Source organism: Equus quagga, chromosome 1 (genome assembly GCF_021613505.1).
Source record: "Equus quagga isolate Etosha38 chromosome 1, UCLA_HA_Equagga_1.0, whole genome shotgun sequence".
Taxonomy (NCBI): Eukaryota; Metazoa; Chordata; class Mammalia; order Perissodactyla; family Equidae; genus Equus; species Equus quagga.
The window spans coordinates 78,531,758-78,544,181 of record NC_060267.1 but is presented as its reverse complement, the minus strand read 5'-3'; positions in this window follow the sequence as shown (position 1 = coordinate 78,544,181).

Below are 12,424 nucleotides of genomic sequence, written 5' to 3'. Positions count from 1 at the left end.
CTTAAAGAGTGATATTCTTCCACTGCAAATGATTCCTCTCATTACCCAGGCATATGACCTGCATGTTCCAACTAGAGTCTTACTCCCAGAGTCTCACTCTGAATCTTGAGCAGAGTGATATAAAAAAGGAACAGTGGGATTTGTTTAGCTGTAGAGCCTGGATGAGATTTTTGAGCTCTTCTTGCTACTGAGGCCCTGAAGTCGCCTGGCTTTCTCCTTAAACTCTTGCTCTCCATCTTCCCTAATAGGTTGAAACCTGAGGGCCAAGATCCCCCAAAGGTTTGCAGCAAGTTCTCTTTGTGCCAAATTCTATTACTTCCACTAGCAACCTATAAACCCTGGCACAAATATTCACCGAAGAGTTTTCTTTAGGAAGCCTTCCTGGAACTCTCAGATATAGGGCTCGTTAATTCACTCACTCCCTATGGAAGACCTATTATGTACTTGGTTCCATGTTGGGGCCAGGCAACACCAGAGCTGGGTCCCTGCCCCCTCCTTTGAGATCCCCAAGTGCCAGGGATCACGTCTATGTTAGCCCTACCATAGCATGTCAGAAAGCTCTGGGTTTCATGACTGTTTCCCCAAAGGCTGGGCCATCTCCAATAACAGTCCTGTGCTCCACTCACCTCTGGGCCTCTAAGGCCTAGCACGTTGTCTATTTATTGATGCTAAATAAATGCATTTTGAACAGAATTGACTTTGGGAGACTCCCTACAAAGCAGTCTCACCTTTAAATCTAAAGCTGTTCTGAGAACTAACCCAGACTGTGTTATGTTTGAGAAAGCCATGAGGGAAAAATGGTTAGGAAAAAAATCAAATGGACGTGTGCTTCAATTCAGAGCAGCATTCTTTTGCTGTTGGTTTCTTTTTAAAAAATGACATTCTAGCAGTAGCCATGACCCACTGAGGGTTTTGGTGACTGGATGGAAAGATTTCATCTGGAAGTGTTAGTAAAATCCTAGTGAAAGGGATTCCCATTCCCTCTCTCTCTCCACACCCTCCTCTCTTCCCATAAGAAGCCTTAATGGACCCTCAGTGCAACTGTGAAATGATGGAAACTGCCAAGAGATGGAATTTCCACACTGGACAGAGAACAGAAGCATGTTATTCCTCTCGCTCCAACCCTGGAACTGGCAAGCTGCCCCTGGGAGGGAGAAGGGGCTGTGTGAGGAAGGAACTAGAGCAGGAGGGGAAAGGGAGGCAGAAGGTGGGACGATGGAATGCCAGGCCTCCAGATGTTTGCTCCTTACAGATGTATCTGTGGAGGCTTGGGCCACACATCTGGGAGATAATCATCACCATGGCTCACATCTGGAGAGCACTTTACAGGTTATGAAGTCCTCTCATGTGGTGATTCCCACAGAAAAATGGATAGAAAAGATGTCTCTGTCCCCGTTTGACCAATGAGGCTGCTAAAGTTGTCACATGCCCTTTCTTAGGCAGTGATAACAATGACAATGACAATGATAATATAGTCACGCACTGCGTAACGGCATTTCGGAATGAGGAACTGCATATATGACAGTAGTCCCATAAGAATAGTACCATAACCTAGGTGTGTAGTAGGCTGTACCATCTAGGTTTGGGTAAGTGCAGTCTGTGATGTTCTCACAATGACAAAATCACCTAACGAGGCATTTCTCAGAATGTATCCCCATCATTAAGCGACACATGAATGTAATGACAGCCAACACTTACAGAGAGCTCACTATGGGCCAGACACTTGGTTTATGAATTTTGCATATATATTATTGGTCATTGAATCTACATGGCATTTCTACGAATTGAGTGTTTTTATCCCCACTTTACAGACAAGAAGAATGAGTCACACAAGGGTCTAGCAGTTTGCCCAAGATCACACAGAAAGCCAGTGTCAGAGCCAGGATTCAAGAACAGGCAATCTGCCTCCAAAACTATGTTCTTAACCATTATTTCATGCCTGCCTGCTTGTCAAAGCTGGGAGTAGAAACAGGTCTAACTCCTAATGTTGCCTCACAGCTTGTAGCATTATGTGAAGATAAAAGTGTGATTCTGGTAAGAGACATTCATTCACTCAGACATGCACTGGGTGACAACAACCTGCCTGGCACTGGGTTGGACAGTGGAGACACAGCTGAGGGAGAGTGATCTTACCACCCATTAATTTGGTTATAAGTGCCATGAGCCTGGTGACCATTTTGTCTCCACCTCCTGAAACAGCGCATGTCACATGTTGGGCACTTATGAAAAAGTGTTGAGTGAATGAATTGTCCTTGCTCTTAAGCAGTTCACAGAATAGAGAAGAAAGACTTACAAGTGGATATATATTCATTTTTATTACATATTATATAACTATGATTACATATTATATATACTACATATTTATTACATTTATAATATATAATAATTGCATTTATATATTATGTATTATATGTACGTATGTTACATATATGTATATTAGAGAGTGTTGAGAGCTTTGAGAGCTATAGTGTGGTCTGAAGATGGAATGGATGAGCAGAAATGTTGGAGGCTTCCTGGTACTGCTGGGAGTTCAGCACACCTGATATGGGCAGTAGTTTTAGGTGGAGTACCATCAGATAAGGCTGGACAGGTCAGCAGTGACATGTCCTGAAGAGTTGGGCATTATCTTATAGGGCAGAGGTCAACAAACTTTAAAGAGTCCCATAGTAAGTATTTTAGGCTTTGTGGGCTCTATAGTCTCTGTTGCAACTACTCACCTTTGCTTCACAAAAGCAGCCATAGAAGGTATGTAAATGAATGAGCATAGCTGTGATTCCGATATTATTTCACTTACAAAAATGGACGACGGGCCTGATTTAGCCTGTGGGCTGTAGTTTGTCCATACCTTTTGTGGGTGTTGTACCATCAGATTAGTTTCCCTTCCTTCCTTTGTAAGCATTTATTGAACACCTACTATGTACCATGTATAGTAGCAATTCCTTCACCTTGTTGCATACAGTCTGGAGGGGCAAAAAGAGTCAATTACAGCAGCCTGACAAGTGCTCTGATGGGTAGAAAAGAGAGGATCATGAGGTCACAGAGATGGCCCCTGACTCAAATTTGGAAAGTTGTCCACACACCACCCTACTCCCAGGAAATAATATCTGAACTGTGGCCCAAAGGATGAGTAAGAGTAAATGAAATGAAAAAAATGTTCCAGATAAATAAAGGCTGGTAATGAGAGAAGGCTCGCAAGGTTAGAAAGCCTACAAGAAAGTCAGTGTCCCTGAAGCATAGAATGAGATAGGAAGAGTGGCAAGAATTGAGGCTGAATGTTAAGTATCTGTAAATCAAGGCCACCCGATAGAAATATAGTGTGAGTCACATGTAATTTAAAATTTTCTAGTAGCCATATTTAAAAAATTAAAAAGAAACAAGTTACAGTAAATTTAATAATATATTTTATTTAACCCAAAATTTCAAAATATTATCATTTCAACATGTGATCAATATAAACAATTGTTAATGAAATTTTACGTTATTTTTTGGTACAAAGACTTTGAAATCCAGTGTGTATTTTCCACTTAGAGCCCATCTCAATTCAGACTGCCCATGTTGCAAGGGCTCAATAGCCACATGTGGCTAGTGGCTCCTGCATTGGACAGTGCCAGGCTAGATCATTCAGAGATACGTGGGCCATTGATGGAGTCTGGGCTGTAATATATGTGCAATGGGATTTTATGTATCATTCTGGTAGCAGGACAGCCTCTTACCTTTAAATTTCTGGTCTCCTTCTGGCCAATTGCCTTGGGATGGGAAACTCAAAGTAGAAAAGCAAAAATCAGAAGAAAGAAAGAAGGGAGAATGTCCACTTTGGATGGGAAAGAGAAGGACATTGTCTGGCTTTACCAGAAAAACCTATGAAAATAGAGAATAATGGAACCAAATTTCTAACTGACTTAGACAGGTGATGGTCGAGAGGCCAGATGTCTAGGTGATCCTGGTCACACAATGAAGACTTCTAGGCCCAGGAGTCTAGTTACTCATCAGCTCTGTAAACTAACTGGTAACCGGCAATGCACTTAGTCAGATCCTGAGGGTATCAAGAAAGGGAGGGAAGTCAATCCAGGGAGCCACCTCATTTTCCTTGCCTGCCAGTTGGAGGTTCAGCTTGTAGAACCCATCCCATCCTGAGGCAGAAGAGTTTGGCACTCCCTCATGTCTGAGCCTATGAAGGATGAGACCCCTCTTCCAACTGAAACTCACCAGACCTCATGGGTGCATGAGCTAATCTTGGTTATACCAGCCCCTTCTCAGGTGCTCAGATGTCTTTCTGTTTGCCTAATTCCCCACTTGGCATCAAAACTTTAAACGTTTCTACTCGATTAACCAAACTCTTATTCATATTTGACTCTGTTTATCAAAACACAGGCAATTGGGAATTACTAAGTGTTGGAATTACTGATTTTTTTTTAATCAGGCTTTCTATCTCTAACCGCATGCTCATTTGGGAAGCCTTGGCAATTGAAAGTCTTTGGGGCAGCTTCTTTAATGAATAAATGAAAAAGAATGATAATTGATATATGATTTTCTATTAGCAGACTTTACTAAAGTGCTGAAAAATTTTGTTTTCTTAATTGGTTTAGTTACAGACTGGAGGTTATATCACTGATTGGATTAGCATGTATTTTCCTCATGAATGGTTCTTAACTCAGACTCTGTCCAAATTTATTCCTATCTTCCACAAACAATCACAAAAGACCTACTATGAGCCAGGGGATACAGGTTGAATGAGAAGCAGCTTCTGTGTGTTTTTGAGGAATGGAAGAGGTAAACAGTTCGTATAGTATGGTTAAGGCTATTTTGGAGGAAATAGGGGTTGGTGAGGACTCACAGGCATGCCAGGCTTGGCTGAGTTCAAAGAAGGCTTAAAGGAACATTGTTAGGCATAGTTATGTTCCAGGGTTCAGAGGCAGATTGCCTGAGTTGCAATTCAGATTTCAGCCCTTACTAGCAATATGATCTTAGGAAAGTTATTAAAAACTTCTGGCCTCGGGGCCGGCCCGGTGGCACAGCGGTTAAGTTCGCACGTTCCCCTTCTCAGTGGCCCGGGGTTCACCGGTTCGGATCCTGGGTGCGGACATGGCACTGCTTGGCAAAAGCCATGCTGTGGTAGGTGTCCCACGTATAAAACAGAGGAAGATGGGCATGGATGTTAGCTCAGAGCCAGTCTTCCTCAGCAAAAAGAGGAAGATTGGCAGTAGTTAGCTCAGGGCTAATCTTCCTCAAAAAAAGAAAAAAATTCTGGCCTCAATTTTCTCATTTATAACTACTGATAATTACGTCTATTTCAATGGGCTATTGTATATATTAAATCAGTGTATGTAAAGTACTTAATTCCATATCAGGCATATAGTGAGGCTCCAGTCAATGTAAGCTATAATAATAATTATCAATACACTTATCTAAGCTGAGACCTAAAGAATGAATAGGAATGAGTTATGCATAGTTAAGGGGGGGCAGAGCCAGAGTCCAAAGCTCAAAACTAAGAGAACATGGCGTGCTACCATAACTAAAGAAAGTTCAGTTTGGCTGGAGCATAAAGTAAGGGATGGGTAGGTGGTGGTGGGGATGATAGCAAAAGACAAGTCTAACAAGGTAGGCAGAATCTACAGCGAAGGGTTTAGGCAAGCTAAAACTTTGAGCAGCTGTGTTCTTGAGAAGTGGGCCTGTTTACAAATCTCAGGCTCTGAAGACAACCTAAATTTACAGGTGAATGGAGTCCCAACAATTGATGCTTTGTATGTGTTAACATGAGTTACAGGAGAAGTGCAGATGTTTGAGATGAAAGCATTTGGCAGGGAGCTTTGTGGAAAATATTTTTAAAATATCAACACAGAGAAAAATCTGTAACAACTTGACGGAAATCCATTTTCCTCCTAGCGGAAGAGAAATATCAAGGTTTGAGTTTAGGTCTTGGATGGTGCGCTAAATGTCTGGAAACAAAGTTCTCTTTTTGGCTCCTTGGGAAGAGGTTTTAAAATTGGTCCTTGGGAATTGTGCCTCCCTGGCTTGTGCTGGTAGAAAGGGTGTGTGTGTGTATGCAGATGAATGGATGGATAGATGCATTGTATCTGCCCAGGGACTGGAGAAAATGGGACGTCTGGTCACTTCCTGTCCTACATGTGGTCTGTGTTTCCTTGACGTGTTTTTAATCCTAGAAAGGAGTGTGTCCCGTATGGTTCAAGGGTATCGAGGAGAATGAGCTCTTCCTTTTCCATGCAAAGCCCGGACAGGCTCCTGGTAAGAGCCATAGGGGAGGACCCACCTCCTAGACAAACTCTTGTGAAAGGACAGCACCTGTATGCTTTCTCATACATTTGAAGGAGGAAGAGGAAATGAGGGAGACAATATAGAATCCTAAAGTCAGATGGACCTGAGATTTTCTCAGCCAACTTCCCTTCCTACTCTTTTCTAAGAGTTCTTGTTCTTCAAGTCTCATCTCAAGTGTTCTTGTTCTCTAAGGCTCATCTCAAGTGTTTCCTCCTGTAAGACGACTCATGAGTTTTCAGTCCCATCTCCTGTGATTGTCCCCCACATCAGCATCAGCAGTGACCAGATCCTGTGGATAGTTTTTAGAAATGCAAATTCTTGGGCCCTCCCCTAGAACTACTGGAGCAGAAACTCTGGGGTACAGCCCAGAAGTCATAATGAGCCTTTCAGGGGATTCAGATGCATGCTACGTTTGTGCACCACTGGTCTAGAACAAGGAGTTGGACCACTGGGATGAGAATGCCATAGTCACTAAGAGGTTCTGCTGACTCCAGCTTCAGTAGAACTTAAGGACATCATGAGCTATGGACAAAAATTCCTTACTCTGTTAGGAAGTTAATCCTGGGGACTCTCTGGGCAGTTTTCTGTGGATTTAAACTGTAAAAAAGACTCACGACTCAATTCCCCTTTTCTATCAAAAATGAATTGCTGTGGATTTGTCTCTTCATGATCCTTATTTCTTTTCTTGCTACTTTTTGGCCCCTAAACACCCTGGAGTATACAGTTGTCCAAGAAAAGTATGTGCATTCTAAGTAAATCATGTCATCTCTTTTTCCCCAAGTCCTCAATATCAAATTAAGAACTGATGCTATTATTATTATATATTATTATTTCCTACTACTTTCTTGACCTCAACTGCTTTTTTCCATCATTGCTCCATCACCACCAGGACATTTCTCACCTGGGCCACTGCTTCAGACTCCCATTTTCTCCCTGTGCATCCTGGTTCTCAACCGTTGTTCCACACAAAGGGCTCTACCTCAAAACTGAAATTTGTTCCTGACATCCCTTTCCCTAAAAGATCCATGTTTATCCATTATCCTCAGAATAATGTCCAAACATTTTAGTGCTGTATCAGATCCCACTGAATCCCCACCCATATCCCTTAGCCTTGCCATTATAGAGAATGCTCGTATAACTTCCCACAGTCAGTAGCCACATCTCTTTACCTGAGAGCCTTTTCTAATTGTCTGAACCCATTTTTCCCACAAGCATGAGATGCACGTATGCTGGAGGATTAATGCCCCAGGGGAATCCCTCAACCAGTGAGTGATGGGAATGACTGGATAAATACCCCAGCTCCCCAGTATCTCAGGTGGGGTAACTCTGAAGAGCATGTTCTCCACTGACTCAGAGTTTCCCATGGATGATTAAGCTGCAGCTGCTCACAGTAGTAATATGTTTGATAATACACCTTCTTTTGGCTACGTCTCCATCCTTGTTTCACAACCCATCTCCTCTACTTGTAGTTACTGGGATCATCATCCAGATAAACCACTTGCACTTGAATCTTTGTCTCAGGGTTTGCTTCTGAAGGAACCCAAACTAAGACATGCATTTACAAAACTCTTGGCAATTTGGTGTCTACATAACTCTCTGGTATCAGTTGGCACCTTTCTTCCCCAGTATATTTCCTCAGTTATTCTTATCCTCAGTGCAGATCCCAGTGACCTGAACACTTGCCATTCCCCAAACATTTGTTGGAATACATGCCCTATTTCACCCTCTTGGTCTTTGTACATGCTGTTATCTGTTCCTACAACATTTACCATTTTCTCTCTGGGATGGCTTCCCCACTAACAACACTGCACTGCAGTGAGCTAGCTGTGTGTTTCTCTCTCTATTTGGATGATAAACTCTGTGAGAGTCATGACTGTGGCTGTCTTGTCTTGGCCACCATTCTTTATCAGTGCTTAGTCTAATGCATTATACATAGTAATGCTTGATAAACAATTGTTCAATGTATAATTGAATAAGTGGATATATTTAAAAGTTAGTAAATGTGTGTTGTGAGTATAAAGTGGTATGTATTGTGAAGGAACTATTTGTACTATGATTTCAGCAAGCTGACACCCATATGTTGCCCAAGGGACTTAGTCACCATCTCTACAGCCTCCGGGAAGAATTCTGCTTGGCTTGGAGAGCCATGGGTTAAAGAGGGAAATGAGAGTACTCAGTTAGGCAGACAGCCCAGGCTGGGCTGTGAATGGTGCAGCCTCAGAGCAATATGGGAATAAGAAACCCCCCTCTCCCAGGGGTGGACCATGGCCAGGCTGCATGAAAAGAGAGAGAAAACAGAGAATCTCACAAAATTGTGGGCCTTGGCTGCCTCCAAACTCCTTTTATTTTATTTCTGGGCAAGTAGTCCCAGGCTTCTGAGATCCCAAAGATCATGGTCTCCCATCAAGACCCCAATGGAGAGAGCCCAGGAAGCAGGTTGCAGAAGGACAAGTTGGTCAACAATGCTACTCTGCCCTCTACTCGAGGGCTCTGGGCAAGTGATAAGTTTAATTTCTGACTAAGCCTCTGTCAATTTCTCCATCTGTAAAATAGATTAGGTTAGATCAGCTGCTTTTACATCATGCTCTTTGGAACGTCAAAGGTCTGGGAAGTTGTCGCTGGGGTGATCCTGGGTTGGATAGAGAAGACAGAGATCGGCTAACTAGGAGGGTCCCTCAGCCCCTCTTTGGTTAGAGAAGGTCTTTTGACATTATTTCATATAATATTGCACTTGAGGAACACATTACATGGCCAAAGTGTTTGAGACTCTTTGGCTGACCTGATTATATCTAAGCCAGCCTCCCAAGAATATGAAGCCCAGGGAAGGAAAAGACAGGCAGCAAAATGGGTTACATAGTGTCAGGAGTGCATTATTATTACATGGAGGCTCTTTGGGTAAAGCAGATTAAAAACTGTTCTAGCTCTGTTTGGGGTAGAATGAGGCTCCCCAAGGAATGAGGCTCATTCTTTTGGCTTCTTCATCTACTTCACGATGGCATTTCTTGTGGTTCCGTCGTGGTACTCAGCTTGAGAGCGATAGACCTAGACCAGCTCATTTCATCTTCATCTTGGTCATCATTATCCCCAATGCCCAGATGAGGAATCATGTGGCTCAGAGGTGAAGTGGCTCGTCCATGATCACAGTGTTATAAAGCAGAATAGCAGAATTACAACCCTCTCTTCGGAATCCTCTCTTCCTTCTTCTGCAGTACCAGCACACATTGCTTCCCCTTCTCACCTTTTGTATAGTCAAGCTTTGCTGTATTTTAAAGAATCACTGCTAATTTGGAAGGCAACGTGGGTGCCAATTCCTGGTGATGAAGTGAAGTTGGGTCTTATTCCACTTTCAATTGCTGTAGAAAAATTTCTTCTTTCTAGGGAGAATTTTTGGCAATGAACCCTTTAAAACACTTTTGTGTTGACATATAATATACATACAGAAAAGTATGTGCACCCATTATAACTGCTTGATGAATTTTCATAACTTAACAGACCTTGTAACCAGCACTCAATCAAGAAATAGGACATTATCAGGGTCCCAGAAGCATCCTTTGTCCTCTTCCGGTAATTACCCTTCCTACTGCTCTGAAGGGTACCACTACCCTGACTTCTAGCAGCATTGATGCTTTGCTTATTATTATTAAATTTTTTGCTATTCAATTTTGGGTTTCTTCCACTCTCTTTAAAAAATAATTTATTGAGGTGAAATTTACATAAATTAACCACTTTAAAGGGAACAGTTCAATGGCATTTAATGTAGTCACAATCTTGTGCAACCACCACCTTTATCTAGTTCCAAAACATTTCTATCACACCAAAGAAAACCCCTTTTACCCATTAATCAGCTTCTTCCCAATTGCCCCTCCCTCAGTCCCTGACAACCACCAATTTGTGTTCTGTCTCTGTGGATTTATCTATTCTGGATATTTCATATAAATGAAATCAGACTAAATGTAACATTTTGTGTGCTTCTTTCACTTAGCATTATCTTTTGGAGGTTCATCCACTTTGCAGCATGTATCATTACTTCATGCTTTTTTATGACTGGATAATATCTCTTTGTGTATATATATATGCATATATATACCACAATTTGTTTATTCATTCATCTGTCGATGGACACTTGGGCTGTTCATCTTTTGGTTATTGTGAATAGTGCTACTATAAACACAAGTATACATGTACTTGTTTGAATATCTGTTTTCAATTATTTTGGGTATATATTTTGGAGTGGAATTATGGAATCATATGGTAATTCTATGTTTAATGTTTTGAGGAACAAATTGTTTTCCACAATGGCTGAACCATTTTCCATGCCCGCACTATGTACGAGGGTTCCAATTTTGTGACATCTTCACCAATGCTTATTTTCCATTTTTTAAATTATAGTTATTCTTTGTCTTTAATCTTTGGAGAAATGTCTATTCAAGTTATTTGCCCATTTTTAAGTTGAGTTCTTTGTCTTTTTGTAAGAGTTCTTTATGTATTCTTTATAAATGATTTGGAAATATTTTCTCCAATTTCTTGATAATGTCTGCCGAAGCACAAAAGTGTTTTTTTGTGTGTGTCCTCATAAATGTTTATTGAGCCACTCTGAAATCTGTACCAACTGTCCGTGTTTTCTCTCCCAGAGAAGTCTGCATATTTTTCATTTTGCATTTTGAGTTCATAACAGTTGACAACATTGTGAAATTTCAGTTGTACATTATTATTTGTCAGTCACCATATAAGTGCTCCCTTTCACCCTTTGTGCCCACCCTTCACAAAAGTTTTTAATTTTGATGAAGTCTAATTTATTTTTTTTCTGTTGCTTTTTCTTTTGGTGTCATATCTAGGAATCCATTGCCAAACCTCAGGTCATGAAGATTTACCTCTGTATTTTCTTCTAAGAGTTTTATGGTTTTAGCTTTTATATTTAGGTCATTGATCCCTTTTGAGTTAATTTATGTATGTAGTGTGAGGTAGGGATCCAACTTCATTTTTTTACATGTGGATATTCAGTTGTCACAGCACAATTAATTGTGCTTTGCATACTTTTGTAATGCATAAAATGGAAATCATATAGTATGTATTTTTTGTGTCTCATTTCTTTTGCTCAGCATAATTTTTGTGGGATTCATTCATATTGTTGCATGAAGTTGTAGATCATTTGTTCTTATTGCTGTATAGCATTTCAATGCCTTAATTTATATCATTAATTTGCCTGTCATACTGTTGATGGGCATTTGGGTAATTTCCAACTTTGGGCTATTGTGAACAGTGCTGCTGTAAATATGCTAGAACTTGTCTTTGGTGAATATATGTATGCATTTCTGTTGGGTGTACTCCTAGAAGTGGAGTTGCTAGGCTTTAGGGCATTCTTATCTTCAGCATAAGATACTGTCATAGCATCTTTTTAATCAGGAAAGAACTGAAGGTTTATTTTAATACCTCTCTTTACAAATAGATATCCTACCTATTTTTATCAATATGGGAATAAGGCAATGGAAAAGGCAGGTATGTGAAAACTGTGTGAACTAGAAATAAACCTAACATTTTCCTACTAAGTGCTTTAATTGCTAGCCCAAGGTTCCCCTCACTGTGGACTATGCCTCTTCATTCTACAAACCAATGCTGCTTCTTTCCAAAGATGGAAAAATGATGCTTGCAAAAACAGCAGCTCTAAAGATAAACTGGAATGGTTTAAATACCCTCCACCCCTTACCTCACATAAACTCTAGCTTAATGTCCGGAAGTTTCCAGATTATCCATCACGGAATCCCTAACCATAAGAAATGGAAAGGTCCTTAGAAACCTAAAGTTCTACACTGTCATTTTACAAATGGGAAGTCTGAGGACCAGAAAGAAGAAATTTTCTCTAGCTAGTGGGAATACTTGAACAATCTCCTCCCATTTTTCTTTGATAAGGAGAAAGGATAGCACAAGGAGGGGAAAAAGCATGGGTTTGGAATCTGACATGCCTGGGCTAAAATCCTGGCTCTGCCCCTTATTACCTGTATAATTTTGGGCAAGGTACTTCATCTTTCTGGATCTTGATATCCTCATCCATAAAATGACCTTAAAGATATGTTTATCGCATTGCTGTTAGGATTAAAGAATGGATAAAGGGGAATTTCTCTGTAAATTGATCTATTTTTTTAAATATTATGAT